The 13956-nt window shown below is 44.7% G+C and overlaps 1 long non-coding RNA gene across 1 annotated transcript in view; it reads right to left on the bottom strand.

Annotated features, from left to right (window-relative positions):
• Positions 1-261: 261 nt before the first annotated feature.
• The window catches only part of LOC149355979 (uncharacterized), a 44860-nt gene continuing 31165 nt past the window's right edge, over positions 262-13956 (bottom strand). Inside the window, exons 4-5 of the long non-coding RNA XR_016289781.1 lie at positions 11363-11469; positions 262-310 (exon numbers count right to left, since the gene is read on the bottom strand). This is a non-coding gene — a long non-coding RNA (uncharacterized LOC149355979). The remainder of the gene's footprint in view (positions 311-11362; positions 11470-13956) is intronic.

Below are 13956 nucleotides of genomic sequence, written 5' to 3'. Positions count from 1 at the left end.
AAGTAGTAAGATACAGTCTCCTTGGACAAGGCATGCATATCATACTACACCGTGTCTTCAAAACACTAACTTACGAGGCTGATTCTTTTAGCTTCAGTGCATGCAGGTCACTGCAAAGTGCTATGTGTAAGTGGGATGGCCTGATGTTTGACAGGGCTTTCTTCTGCTTACCGAGCAGAAACTCTCCATCGGCTAGTAGCCCTCCCTCCGTCTCTCGCTGGATCCACGAATAGCGCCACACAAAAGCATCATGGCATGATCCTGGGCTGTGGGGGTTGATGGCCAGAATGCACATGTTGGCGTCGCAAATCTGGAACATACAGTAAAAATTCAGTTGTGAACTTCCACTTTCGATGCCCAAACTTGTAGCCGAACACATGTGAGCAAGCAGAGGCCAAATTCTACTACGATCTCTACGTTCAGGCCATAATATCCTTTTGGCTCCAGAAGGCTGCCCTGTAAGCCGCATTGCCCCGTGGCGCCTTGATGGCAACGAGTGTGCTATTGACACACCCGACGACGCCAGGGATGCTGCCATTGCAAAGGTAGCCCTCCTTTGCCGCCGCCTTCTTCTCAGGGCTCACAGGGAACTGAACCCAGCCCTTCTGCACGCCAACTTTGCATATTGCCGCCGCCACCTGCCACACGCGCTTGCTTACCATTGGCTGTATGATGCCGATGTGCGCCTCGTTACTAACAGCAGCTTGAAAGCCGCCGGTGGCAAAGAACCACAGTGCACACAGCACCTGCCGCCGCATCAACAATGCACTCGCATGCACACCTCCCATCTCAACGGCGAGTTCATCGCACAGCCACACCGCAGTCTGTTTCTCCAGTCGAAAAAGGCACCAGAACAGCTCATCCAGCAAGTCAAACGCGTCTTCGTGCGCCCTCCTTCGCCGTTGCTTGCGTCACCGCAGCCGCCTCAGTCTTATAGCCACATATGCCGCCGCCATTTTCTGTCAAAAACGCAATGGTCAAATTCACCACCTCAAAGTGATCACAAAAAAACATCAATTTGTGCCTGTACAATTAGGTGTGCAACGTCATCACTTCTGTCATGTCCGTGACATAAACGACAGCCACCTATGACTCAAAAAAGCAACACGGCCACCGGGTACGGCCAACCAATAGGAATGTGGCCATGGCGGGGTTAATTGATGCTTTTTGACAAGTTTTTCATTTGAATATGGCCCCAAAGTTGGCTGACCTCTTGAACATTGTGTTCCTCTGGTACCAGAATTGGTCAGTAAACATATCATATTGAAAAAATTCTTGCCTGGTAATGCATTAAGCAGCAGAAAAAGTGTGGCCATTGCATCGCTGATGATTTTGAGTATATGAACAAGAAATTGTCAGTGAAACTAATGAGTTTAAATCTGTAGAATGCTCAGTATTTGGAAATGGAAGATCAAACTTTGTCTTAACGGTCACCTTAAGGGTCAAAGAAGTGCTAAGCTTGCACTCTCTTGTATGTAAGTTGAATGTAGTTGGAAGCATCAGAATATTTGCTTGTAAGTGCAGTGTTCAGATCCAGTGCCTTAAAGTCAGGTTACACAGCACAGGTACCAGAATTATACAAGAAGCACTGCAACAATCCAGTTCCTTTTGTGATCCTAATTTATCACTGGTGTCCTAATCCCTATGAGAACATCAGCATTAATTTCTTTGTTCCTGGCTGATGTATTTTTGTTTCTACTGGTCTATATAATCTTGTCACAGTTCTCTATGTGTTTATGGATAAAGCCTAAAAGGGCAAAGCACATGAGTAGGAATGCCTCGAACATTCGGCCAGTGATAAGATATCACTTTTTTGTATTTATAGGATTCTGTGCCATAGTCGATGAAAGGCAAGTTACTAGTCAGTGGATCACTTTTGGCAAAGCCATTCCTCCTTTTCACTGCAGTGCAATGTGTTCAAGAGTGCGCCTTTATTTGTTGTAATGTGAATTCGCATGTTTGCTTACCATTGTAACAAAACTGAGGTAGTATTGTTTTACAATTGAGGTTTTATGTGATGGTTTGCCAAATGCTTAGACAATGGGTCTCTGATCCCACCTTGTGCAAAAAAAAGTACCTTGTGCCGTGGCGCTGTTTAGAAAAGTGCAACCTATGCACCATAACGTGTATCATCATCATCAACATTGTTTGCTTTAGCTACTTTGATTTGTTCAATCTCCGTTGAAGTTTTCATATACTCCAAATAAATGATCTTTTACATTATTTTCACTTTGCATTAAGAGCAACAGTTTCTGCTAGCATCTCACACTTTTTTGTTGCTGCCACGCACCTCAAAATATTTGTAAGGTGCAGTTTGTATGCATTGCCCTATACTTGCTATTGTTTTCTCAGAGAAGCTTTTGTGGTGACCAGGCCAGTCTCATTAAATTTAGAGAGATTATAAAAGTTTAGTGGCAGCTATGTGAAGATGTCAGTGATCCCCTAGCACTGGTGCAGTGCGACTGTGCTTGCCTTTAAGGCAAGCACAGTCACATACTTAGTTGTACTTGCCTTTAAGGCTTAAAGTGTAAAGGGACAAGACAAAGGTGACAAAGCTTGGTTATAATTCGTTAATTGTTAATAATTCACATTAGAGCAATGTCAGTAAGACTTCATTATTTCACACTGGTAGTGAAAATCGGAGAGTGCGACATATTTTTTACGCCTATTTCAAAATCAAATCCTGTGCCTCGCAATCCATTGATTTTTTCGGTATTTTATTATTTGTGCTCACACATATTTACTAACTTTACACATAGGATGCATGAAAGAGCAACTGGAAAGTTTGATTAAAATATGTAAGTGATATTTACTTGAAAAAGGTCTTTAGCTATGAACTGTGGAGCTTCTTAATGCCACAAATGTGCTTTTGTGTGCACTGTTCAGCTCCATGCCGACTCGAGAACAGATTTGTTTATGGTCTGACTTTAATGCACCAACTGTGGCATCATTTTTGTCAAATATTAGAACACCTGCTTAAAAGACCTGCATCAATCATTGGTCTTGCTTCAAAAGTGCTCCCAACAAAATTAATAGGGCATATCCCTCACCTAGAAAACATGCTTTAATGCATTGTGCAGGCTTTGCCACTACTGGGAGAGCATTGAGCTCCTGACCTGCAAGGAAATTGCAAGCAGGCAGGCAGCGGTTCCTGTGCCCTATGTGTGGCTGTGCGACAGCTGTTCATACGATTCACTTCAAGAACCATCATAGAACACACAGCGGTAAGTGGCCTTCTCACTGCAAACTTTGCAGCAAGACCTTTTGTAGAAAGTTCTTCCTGAAGAACCACCTTCACGCTCTTGCAAGTGAAAAGCTATACAAGTGCACACATTGCAGCAAGAGCTTCTGCCAGAAGATCAATAGGGTGAGGTACATTCGCATCCACACGCAAAGAGGACATTCAAGTGCACTCACTGCAGGAAGACCTTCACAAGGACATATCAGCTGTCAATTCATCTTTGCACCCACATGCAGTTCACTTTCGCACCTACACACACCTTCACACCCACAGCCAGGTATGTGAACAGTTGGTGACGTGTGGGATGTGTGATTCTGTTTTTGTTTGGCAAATGCACAATGACCATGAAGCATGAAATGTGGAGCAAAGTTAAGTTGTACAGCCGCATGATGGCATGCTCATTGTATGTAGGTGCGTAAGCTAGTAACGATCACCACCCTGGAACAAGGACGACAAAAATGATTAGGTACACACAGCCAATCGTCTTGCTCGTCCTTGTTGCTTCAAAATGTTGCTATAAGTTTTCGCAATACAGGGACGTCTCTGCTCTGTTTTGTGAGCCCGGTTATACAGGTAGATTTCTCATTACTTCCAGTTCAATTCCCTGACTGATACCAAAAAATCGCTACTGTTATTATTCGAAATGACATCTCTAAAACTAATATTGCCTATAAAATATCAAAAGTTAATTGCATGCTGATATATTTAGAAAACAATTTTTGCAATGGCACTGAAACAGTATTTGTATCCTACCTATGTCTTGCTTATATGTATGATATCCTTATCCTATGTGGGCCGTGGTATGTCTGCTTATAAATGTCCTCAAGAATGTGCACACTTGCTCAATGCATTTCATTCTGCTTGCTTAGCATACTGCAAGCACCACAGACATTTAAGAAACCTAATATCCCGCCCTCTCACTCTTTGCCATAAGGTGTCTTCTGTCTCTCTCATAACCACAACTGGCTCTGATTGCCATTTGTCACACCTGCTACTTCAGATCTGCATGCATCAACCACCCTCACGAAGTCAGCTTAACTCACCATATATGGTGATATATGCATGTTCATTTTTGCTGAAAACATGCTGTCATTAAAACAGTACAAGGTGACAAGTTACACACCGTTTCAGGCAGAAAAAAGGTAATAAACTGCCTTGCTTCCGAAATCCATCTCTTCCACAAGCGTAATTCAAAATGTCAACTTGCATGAACGTGATGCAGCTAGTGCATCAAGGTGGACCAGGGGTACAAAACCCCTGGTCTACCTTGATGCACTAGCTGCATCGCAGCTGCGGGGCACAAACATGGAAGCTAACGAAACGGGTTCACCTTAAGTTAAGGACAACTCAGTGAGCTGCAGAGAGAAAAATGTTAGGTGTTAGGTCCTTAAAGGTGCACTGAAGAGGAATCTGAACTCGTCTTTTTGCCGCGGGAACTCGATCTACACGTTCTGAGCATTCTTAGAAACTTCGATTTATGGCCCTGTGTGGCTGATTTTTCTAATTAAATTGAATTAACGTCCGGCTCCGGCCTTTTTTTTTAATTCTCCCTCGTATGGTGGGCGGAGTCAACCAACGTGTAGAGTGCCTTGCAGCCAGCTCCGTGGAGGCTTTGCTTTCGCTTTATTTTGTTTTTTAGGTTTCCGTGAATAAATAGTTTCATTCGCAGATAATATAGCCGCAAAATAAGCCCGCAGAAATAAAAATACGTGCGGACTATTTGCTTCTACGGACTACTACGTATTACTCCGCCGATGGCAGGGCGGCAAGCTGCCGCGGGACTGGCTGAAAGGCACTCCGCGCGTTGGTCGACTCCGCCCACCGTACAAGGGAGAATTAAAAAAAAAGGCGGGAGCCGGACGTTAATTCGATTTAATTAGGAAAATCAGCCACACAGGGCAATAAATCGAAGTTTCTAAGAATGTTCGGAACGTGCAGATTGAGTTCCCGCGGCAAAGAAACGAGTTCAAATTCCTCTTCAGTGCACCTTTAAGGGCAACGAGTGGATACCAAGAGAAGGCAAGCATAGCACGGAGCGCATAAAGTTAGGTGGGTGGATGAGATTAGGAAGTTTGTGGGGATACGTTGGCCGCAACTGGCAAATGACAGGGTTAATTGGAGAGACATAGGTGAGGCCTTTGCCCTGCAGTGGGCATAGTCAGGCTGATGATGATGATCAGATGAATATGAGGTATGCTCCGTTTACCGTAGCCCATAAAAATAAGGCGAATATTTGCATAAAAGACAGGTTCAATAACGCACTAGCATGCGCTATGGTACAGTGGCACCCAAAGAAGGGCTGTGGCCAAGCAAATGTCCTTTTTTTATTTACATGAACATAAAAGAAGAGGTTGGTGTGCATAGTGGCACCGGCTACTCCCTTCTTTCCTTGCTGAGCGCGCAGGCCCTCGAGGTGCGTGCCCATTGACGTGTTCCCTCCAGCATGAGAAAAACACGTATTAGGATAGACTACAGACCCGCAGTGTGCTCGATACCGGTAGCAAACGCACTGGCTCGTTCCATCGACAGCAACGACAGAGAACCAGCCATAGTCAGCTAAAAGCCAGCTGAACGTTGACATGCAGTCTTTGTCCCAGGAGCTCTGTCCGGACACTTCATCTGCTATTCGAACTGTAGCTGAATGGGCGCAGCCGTATGCAGCAGCATGGGAGAATGACATCGTAGACATGTTCTGCCACCGCAAAGACGTGTTTAGGAGGTTAGACAATGTCGGAACGCTTGCCGAGTTCCTCCTGAATCATCGTCATACATTCTCATATTTGTACAGTGGCTGCAGTGCAATCTTCTACAACCCAGTTGCTTTGGAACGTTGCAGCAGATGGAAAGCCTTGCTGGAGGAAGACTGTCTCTGGGGCTCTTTCGGATGCCCCCCATACTATGCCAACGAATACTCGGAAGCGGTCGACATGGCCCTCGTCCACGCCCTTGGCTATGACTCGGCGATGGCAGCAGGCGCGATCGGACTGGATTACTCCGATGGCGCTGGCCCAACCACAAGCAGCAAAAACACGCCTGTAAGAGGCAGGTAGTTTTGGCTGCCGAACAGCACCTCCCCGTGGTCAGATATTCCCGCAGCGCAACTCAAGACACCGTGAACTTCATTAGAGAGACAGTTAAGTTTTACCACCCAATACACCTTGAAGGCTTTGCCGGCGGCTGGCTTGAAGCGAAGTTTTGGCTAGAAGCTTTTCCGAACGTCTACCTGGGCCTGACACCAGAGGTGGGGTTCCCGGGTCGTGAGGATCTAGAAGAAGCTGCTCGCAACATTCCACTACATCAGGTGCTGTTTGAGACGGCAGCGCCTCAGTTCCTGCCGTTAGCAGATATAATCAACATGAGGAATGAAGGTATGGTACCTTTCAGCTTGACGTCCAGAGGGAATTTTTTCGCAATGCTTGAATGAAAGGTACTTTTCAACCATTGTCAAGGGGTACTGTTTTTGTAATCAACAAGACAAAGCTCGCACGCAATGTGAAAGGAATGCATGCTGTGCTCAAACTTATGGGCTGCTATTGCTTTTAAGCATGTTATATGTGAAACTTGCACAGCTGCTGTATGCCCGAAGGATGATATGCATTGGCTTCCACCTCAGCCACGCAGACCTGTCACGGAAAGCTTGGCCAACAATTCCCATACTGGGCCACATAGACAGAGCCCGCCACCTTCACCAAAGACCACTGGTTGCAGCAATGAAGCGCTGGAGGACTCATCAGCCGACAAGGTTCGGGGACAATTTTGGAAAGCCATTGGAGAGCTTTTCCAATGCAGTAAAGTTGAGAGCTTGATGGCTGCAATTACTATTGGCAAATATTATTACAGCCAACACACAAATACTGTATCATGCAATGTGAGAGCGATTTAGGCATGCAGGGTCAGTTTGCGTTTTGTCTTGCACTGCCAATAATATTGCTTGCTAAAAAGAACGGGCAAGTAAGCTCCTGTGTTTTACTTATCACTGCTTTTCATGTTTGGCAGTTGGAATAGTGGAGACTTAAAAAAGGGTGCATTGTCTACTTGTGTTGTAATTAACTGCCATGATTACAGCTATGTTTGTTTATTCAGAGAGAGATGAATATAATTTCTACTTGGATGTCTTACAGCATGCAAAAATAATGAGTGAACTTTGGTTTTTTTGCTCACGGACAGGTGATGTACATTTATGAGGTACTCTTCACCATTCAAATTCGAATTTGGCACTACTATGTAAGCATGACACATGCATGGCTGTGACTTATGTGAAACAATTGTGAACAAACTTATTAATTTTTGGATTTACAGTTTGATCTTGGGAATGGACTCAAAATCCCTGATCATGTGTGGAAAGCAATATAGAGCCGGGCAAAAGACTCTCTATTTGTAAAAGACCTTCTTGTGGCTCTGTGGGACCCAGCAGCACTGGCAAACAAGTCCCTTGAAGGCAAAGGCATGTACTTGGTTTCATTTTACTTAGATATTAAGTGATGACCAGGGTATACATGTTGCATACTTTGTCATGTTTTCGGGAAAACACTGCCCTCGGTACCCGGACTGCCCCAGACAAGAAGCGCTGACACCGTGGAAAGTGTCTATGTTGGGAGGTACAGAAACGCAGCATAAGTCAGATCATATGGTTATAAACAACAGCAAGGGTGGGAGGGTTGTGCACTTTTTGACTTGCACAGAAATGTGCTTGTGATACATGGATACAAAAGTGTACGGCTTCCACTGGAAAGCTTTAAAAACATTGGACAGTGCAGGATAACCGAGTGCCGCATTAGCTGTCCTCAGATGTAACCATTAGTTAGCTTTGAGCCATAAATGCTGGAACATGCAGATTGGCACATGGCAAGCTAATTTGATCGGTACACTGAACTTTGTAACTTTTTTGTTTTTTCACAGATTGCTACAAGGAGCACCTGCACTAACACGGCCTGTCAGACAGACTCATGGTGAATGCCATGAAGTCCTTCAATCACTTTATAAGTGAAAAAACAGCCAAGCGGTATGTGTGTATACAAATACTGTGCAGGATGTATAGTTCAGTGCACTTAGTATGATATGCACTTCTGGTATTTTGCCTGCTTTTTCATTTTGTGCCACCCAAGCAAGGGCATGGGAAAAGATTTTCAGTAGTTATTTAGGAAAACATTCTTATTCAGCACTCTTCACCTTTTTTTTTTTCCAAGTAACAAACACAAGAGAAGGTTGTACATGTACAGTTTGCATTTCGTTGCTCTCATAGTCAAAGCTCAAAGCTGCTTTTTATACTGAAAATAAGTGGTTTATTGGTGAGTAATAGTTTGTCTTCTGTCCTTTCTAGGTCTGGGGTTAAGGCCACGGAGGTGTAATGCCAAGAATACATGCATTTTTCTTACTTTTCCTAATAAATAAATTATCTGAAAGTATCCTTTAATGTCTGTTGTCTTGTGTGAAACTTTGCATGTTGCCAGGTGGTTTCCAAACAGGCCATTTTTTGGATGACACGCATAACCCTAGCTGGTCCAACTGGGTTTCCAAATCCAATTGGAACCAACTGATTTTTGGACACCATTGGAACCAGTTGGTATTCTGCCCAATTGGAACCATTTGGTTTTGTGCCCAATTGGTTCCAATAGTGTGAAAAAATCAGTTGGTTCTAACTGGAAATCCCAATGTTTTTTTTTACTCTGTAGTTGCTGGGACTATCATTTAATTTCCCTTACAAATTGCAAATGGAGCACAGTAGTGTTCTTAGCTCTTCTCTACTGTGCTTGGAAAGTTGGGTGTTTGTCTAGAGAGTCTAGACCTTGGCATAAGACCAAATGATTTTAGCAATCTGGAATCAAGGACTTATGACAGTGTATGGAGCAGGCATGTGCTGAACAATTATAGCCACTTGTTGCTCCTTGTGTATATAGCCTCTTGATTGTAGTATAATTCATCAGTTCAGCTTGCATCGCATCTACATTGTGTGCAGTGGAGAGTGCTGCATCACACAGCACAAACTATTTATACATATTGCAGCAATTATCTTTTTGTGAAGCATTACAAGTGCTAGTGCAAAATATTTTCTCATTCTCCATTTTTCATTTTTCAACATCCTTGGAACAGCAACTCCACTGCTTCAGCCAGTGATTCCTTGGTGAGAAATTCAAATGCACTAAATTTTTATAGCTTAGAACTACAAATGATTTGTGTTTAATAGTTTCCAGTGTTATTCGCTCAAGGGAAGTCTTGAAGTGCACGCATTATATTCTTAATATATACGATTATGACTTGTGCTATACACATCCGTACCACTACCCTGCACGCAAGTGTGAATAAGAATTATAACTATACGCTTTCCAGGAAGTATGCACTCAGTTGTATTTATTCAGGATACACTACTTTCACTGCTCTAAATTAAAGCAGTAATATGTTCTGAATGATCCTTTATTTTACTCGGATAGCTCTCATACTGCTATGTGAACAGAGTTATCTAAATAATTGTAATAACTAGGAGTTCCACCACATTTTGAACTAGTCAGTGAAAAATGCATGCGAGCAGGAAGAACGCAACTTTTTATCTGTACTTCTGCAGTCTTCATCAAACAATTAAGAGTATGAGCGGCCTAAAGAATTACTCGTAAATATCTGTTTACATCTTTCAGCTTTTGAGAAGGAGCATTTTGATAATCAGATGTGTACGTTACACAAATTGACAACTACGAGGGTGTTTAAGTCATAAACACAAAGCCAGCACTACTATCTCCCCAATGACTGGCCTGCATTGCCAGGAGCTGCTGCTGGTTGATGAGTACTTGTTGGAAGACAGTGACCTCGAAAAGCTGCTAAGCCGTGTAGGATGAAAACTGATTGCTTGGATCTAGCCATTTGTATGCACTGTGCTTTCTTTACTTAGGTTCACCACTTCTCAAGATTTGGGGGGACAGACATCCAGGATTGCGTACAGACTCTGCTATGGCTCTTGCTGACCACGAAAACCACTTGGGTGCAGTTGGAGAGGCTCACAGGGCAAGAAGCTGGCATTTGAACAGCTCCAGAATACCTTCACTATGATGATTAGTTTGGCACATTGCTTTCTATGATCGTGTCACTGAAGTAATAATGAAGCTGTACAGTTGATGGCACATGCAGTTCTTGAAAAATATTACGATTTATCACCTCCTGCCTGCTCTCCGATATCTCTAAAAATAGATGGAGATTTTTGCTACAACTGCAGTGCAAGCCATTTTGCCTTACGAGGAATTGTGTGTGGATTGTCAAAGGAAGCAGCAGCAATCAGTGATGCTTCTGTTCAGTGCAGTCATTTCAAAAACAGAATTTGCCTTCATGAGGGCAGGAGCAGAGGCCATCTTAATGTAATTTATAGGAGCTGAACTATCCTAGAGTGCTGTGACTGGTGCCTTCCAAGTAACTCCCAAGTCGGTCTCCTGTAGGCACAATGCTAAGGCGACAGAGAAATTGGGAGGTTTGTTGCATCGCGATAGTCTTTAAGGATATTCCATGCCAGTTCCAGTGAATAAAAAGTGCCATGATAATTTTCAAGGGATGTATTCAGAACCTTGCTTGTTGGGGGCCCCTTAATAGATTTTTTTCTTTTTTTTTCACCCAAGAGAGCTCTGCCGCCTATGTGGCGGAGGCGAGCTCTGATTTTTGTCCATCGCCTCACCGTAGGCAATGGACCTTGCCTTGCCTTTGACACAAGCACGCGAGTGAACGGTGCCCGTGGTAGATGCAGCGACCCGAATGGAGCCCAGTGTTGTACACTGTACCGGCGCTGCTGCTTTAGATGAACTTTTGCCGCTAGCATGTGATAGGCAAGTTTCGGCAAAGCAAAGTGGCAAAGAAGAATTGCAGAGCTGCCTACAGCTGAATTGAAGCGCTTCTGCAAAACACTCTTTGACAAGCTCTACAGGTATTTTCAGAGGAGACATCAGAGATGGAACGCCTTGCTTGTGGCAATTTTCCCACGCAGCTGCAAATGCAGGCATGGTGTGCACACCTCTTGTGGATGCGGTGCTCTTCCTGCACGGCACCCTTCCCCTGATGGATGGAGGGGAGCTCCTCGACACCACACAGTTTGTGTGCTTCCTGGCATGCCAGGAAGCATGAGAGGTGAGAGTCCGTTTGGCTGCATACCTTTTTAAAGGCCGTGTGGCTGTCACTTGCAGTGCACTCAAAGGTGAAGGTAGCAAGAATGAGGCGGTTAGCCATCCAGATGAAAGATGGCCTGGCTGCAGACAAACCTGTACGAAAGAAAGGCAATTTCAAATCAAAATCAAATCGTCTTTATTTTCTCTCTCAAGGAGAAAAGGGGGTGACGGGTAAAAGCCGCATAACTGCGGCTTGACAAAGCCCGGCCCCCTCTATGTACAGTTTGGCAGTAGTGCTCGTACAGATTATACAGGATTCAATTTCACACTTCATCTCACAGACCTAAAAAATTTGCACCCTACAGAACAAAAACACTCCAAATGAAAGCACATGCAGTTTTAAATACATTCGAAACACACATTCGAGAACACATCAGGTTTTAAACATAAAAATTACACACTCAGCATAAACATTCAGTTTAATAATTTTAAGTTTTTTAAAATTCTGGAAAAACGTTACCTTTAGTGGTAGCAGAAATTAGAAGACATTTTACAGCAAAAAAAAGCACCAATAAAAAATAAAAGGCACCAAGAAAAACACAAAACGCAAACATACAAGAGAATCATGTGATGTTGGCTGCAAGGAAATGTGCATGTAGCGCTCGTAATGACAATTTTTCCGGGTAAGTATCGATGAGCGTAAGGCTATTAAGAAGAATAGCAGCATGATACAAAATGGACTGGCGACCGTACTCTGTGCGACAGTGAGGCACCACCCATGCGTCATTATGACGTGTATTGTAAATGTAAGTGCGGGGGTGAAGGTTTAACAAATTCAGGATGCTGTGATTGCACGCCGATACGGATGAGCGATATGTACAAGCTAGACGGTAAGGATAAATGCATTCCGTGGGAAGAAGCTTATAGCGCAAGAAGTAATCGGAAGTGTGTGCACGACAAGGGATATTAGCAATAGCACGCAAGGCACGTTTCTGGCAGATTTTAAGTTTCTATATGTTTTCTTTCGATGTAGTTGACCAGACTGAATGGCAGTAGTTAAGTGTCGACAAAAATAGTGCGTTATAAATTAAGCGTTTAACTGCTGTTGGCAAAAAGTTGCAGTGTCTATTTAGTATACCGAAAACCTTATTAAGTTTGTTGCAAAGCACATCAACATGCTTGTTCCAAGTTAGAGTTTCCGATAATGTTACGCCAAGTCTTAATTTCATAACAATGCTTACCTCTTCGCAGTCTAAAAGAATTTTGCCCTTAATGTTTACCTTTGTGTTCTTAGTACGGAAAAGAATAGCTTGAGTTTTTTTGGTATTCAACCGCAGGTAATTTCTTTGCGACCAGTCTCTAACTAATGATAAAGCGTGATTTGCCGAGCAGCCTAGATCATCAGTATTTGCCCCTCTGAAAAACATAGCAGTATCATCCGCGTACCCAACCCATGTAGCTATGTTTAGAAAAGAAAAAATGTCGTTAATATAAACAACAAATAGCAGAGGTCCAAGAATACTCCCTTGCGGTACGCCGGAAGTGATGGTTCTTATGTCGGAATTGTGATTGTTATGGCTGACATACTGGCACCTGTTTTGAAGGTTGTAGGGTCTGCTCGCGGGCAAGTCAAATCTCGCGCCGCTCACCGCGGGTAGCCTCGGACCCCTTCTTCCCGAGTGGGGGGGCGGGGGGAGCGAGGCTGGGAGAAAGCCTTTATAAGGCGAGACCGGAGAGGCTCGCGCTCTCGGACCAGCCCTGCAAACGGACCACCTGACCCAGCTGCCACGACGACGACCGGCCCCCCTGATGTGAGAATAAACCCTTTGTACAAAGTCCTGCCTCGAGTGACTGCCTGCGCGTCCCCGCGCAGAGGAATTGCCCACAAATAATGGCGCCCAGCGTGCGGCTTTAAATTAACACCTTGTGGACGATTTCTCTGCCGATTTTGGGACGTGCAGCCAGACTCGTGGCAGGCCCTCTTTGTTCGGGGCCACGCCGGACCGATAGGGTTAAGGAGCGGGTCAGGCGGAATGTTCGCGGGGTAGCGACTTGTGTAGTGTTGTAAATTTGTTAGGGGTTTCGTGTTATTTATGTAGTTTTCGGGCGTTTTCTGTTGTGTATTTCCGTGTGTTTGTAGATAGATTGTTGTGTATATGAATGTTCTTGTTGCCATGAGCAGTTAGCCGGTGCGGCCGGACAGTTAGCGCGAACTATGCCTCCCAGAAAGGATGTTTCAGCCACGGCTTTGGATGGCGGGGCAGCCGGTAGTGAGACGGCCGACGCGGCGGCCGTAACGGGGCAGGTGACTGAGATGCTTGCCGCATTGGCCCGTCAGCTCGGTTCGGTGGCTGGCGCCAACCAGGCCGCAGCATCGGTAGCATCGGCGACAGCATCGCGCCCGCGGATAAATATGGAGGTCCCCTCCTTTTCCGGGTACACGGACGCGAAATCAGTCCACGAGTTTCTACAACAACTCGAGGACTACCAGAGGGCTCTGGGCGCCCCAGATGACGTAATGCTAGGGCAGGTCCTGCCTGTAGCACTCGTCGAGAGCGCGGCGCGATGGAGGCGCTGCCAGCCGACTTTCCAGTCGATGGCGGACTTCAAAGACCGTTTCCGCGCCGAGTTCTTGCCGCC

This window comes from Amblyomma mixtum, chromosome 3 (assembly GCF_055824585.1).
Source record: "Amblyomma mixtum isolate Tamu chromosome 3, ASM5582458v1, whole genome shotgun sequence".
Lineage (NCBI taxonomy): Eukaryota > Metazoa > Arthropoda > Arachnida > Ixodida > Ixodidae > Amblyomma > Amblyomma mixtum.
Note: the sequence above shows the minus strand (reverse complement) of the source record. Positions and strands in the feature narration are given on the sequence as shown.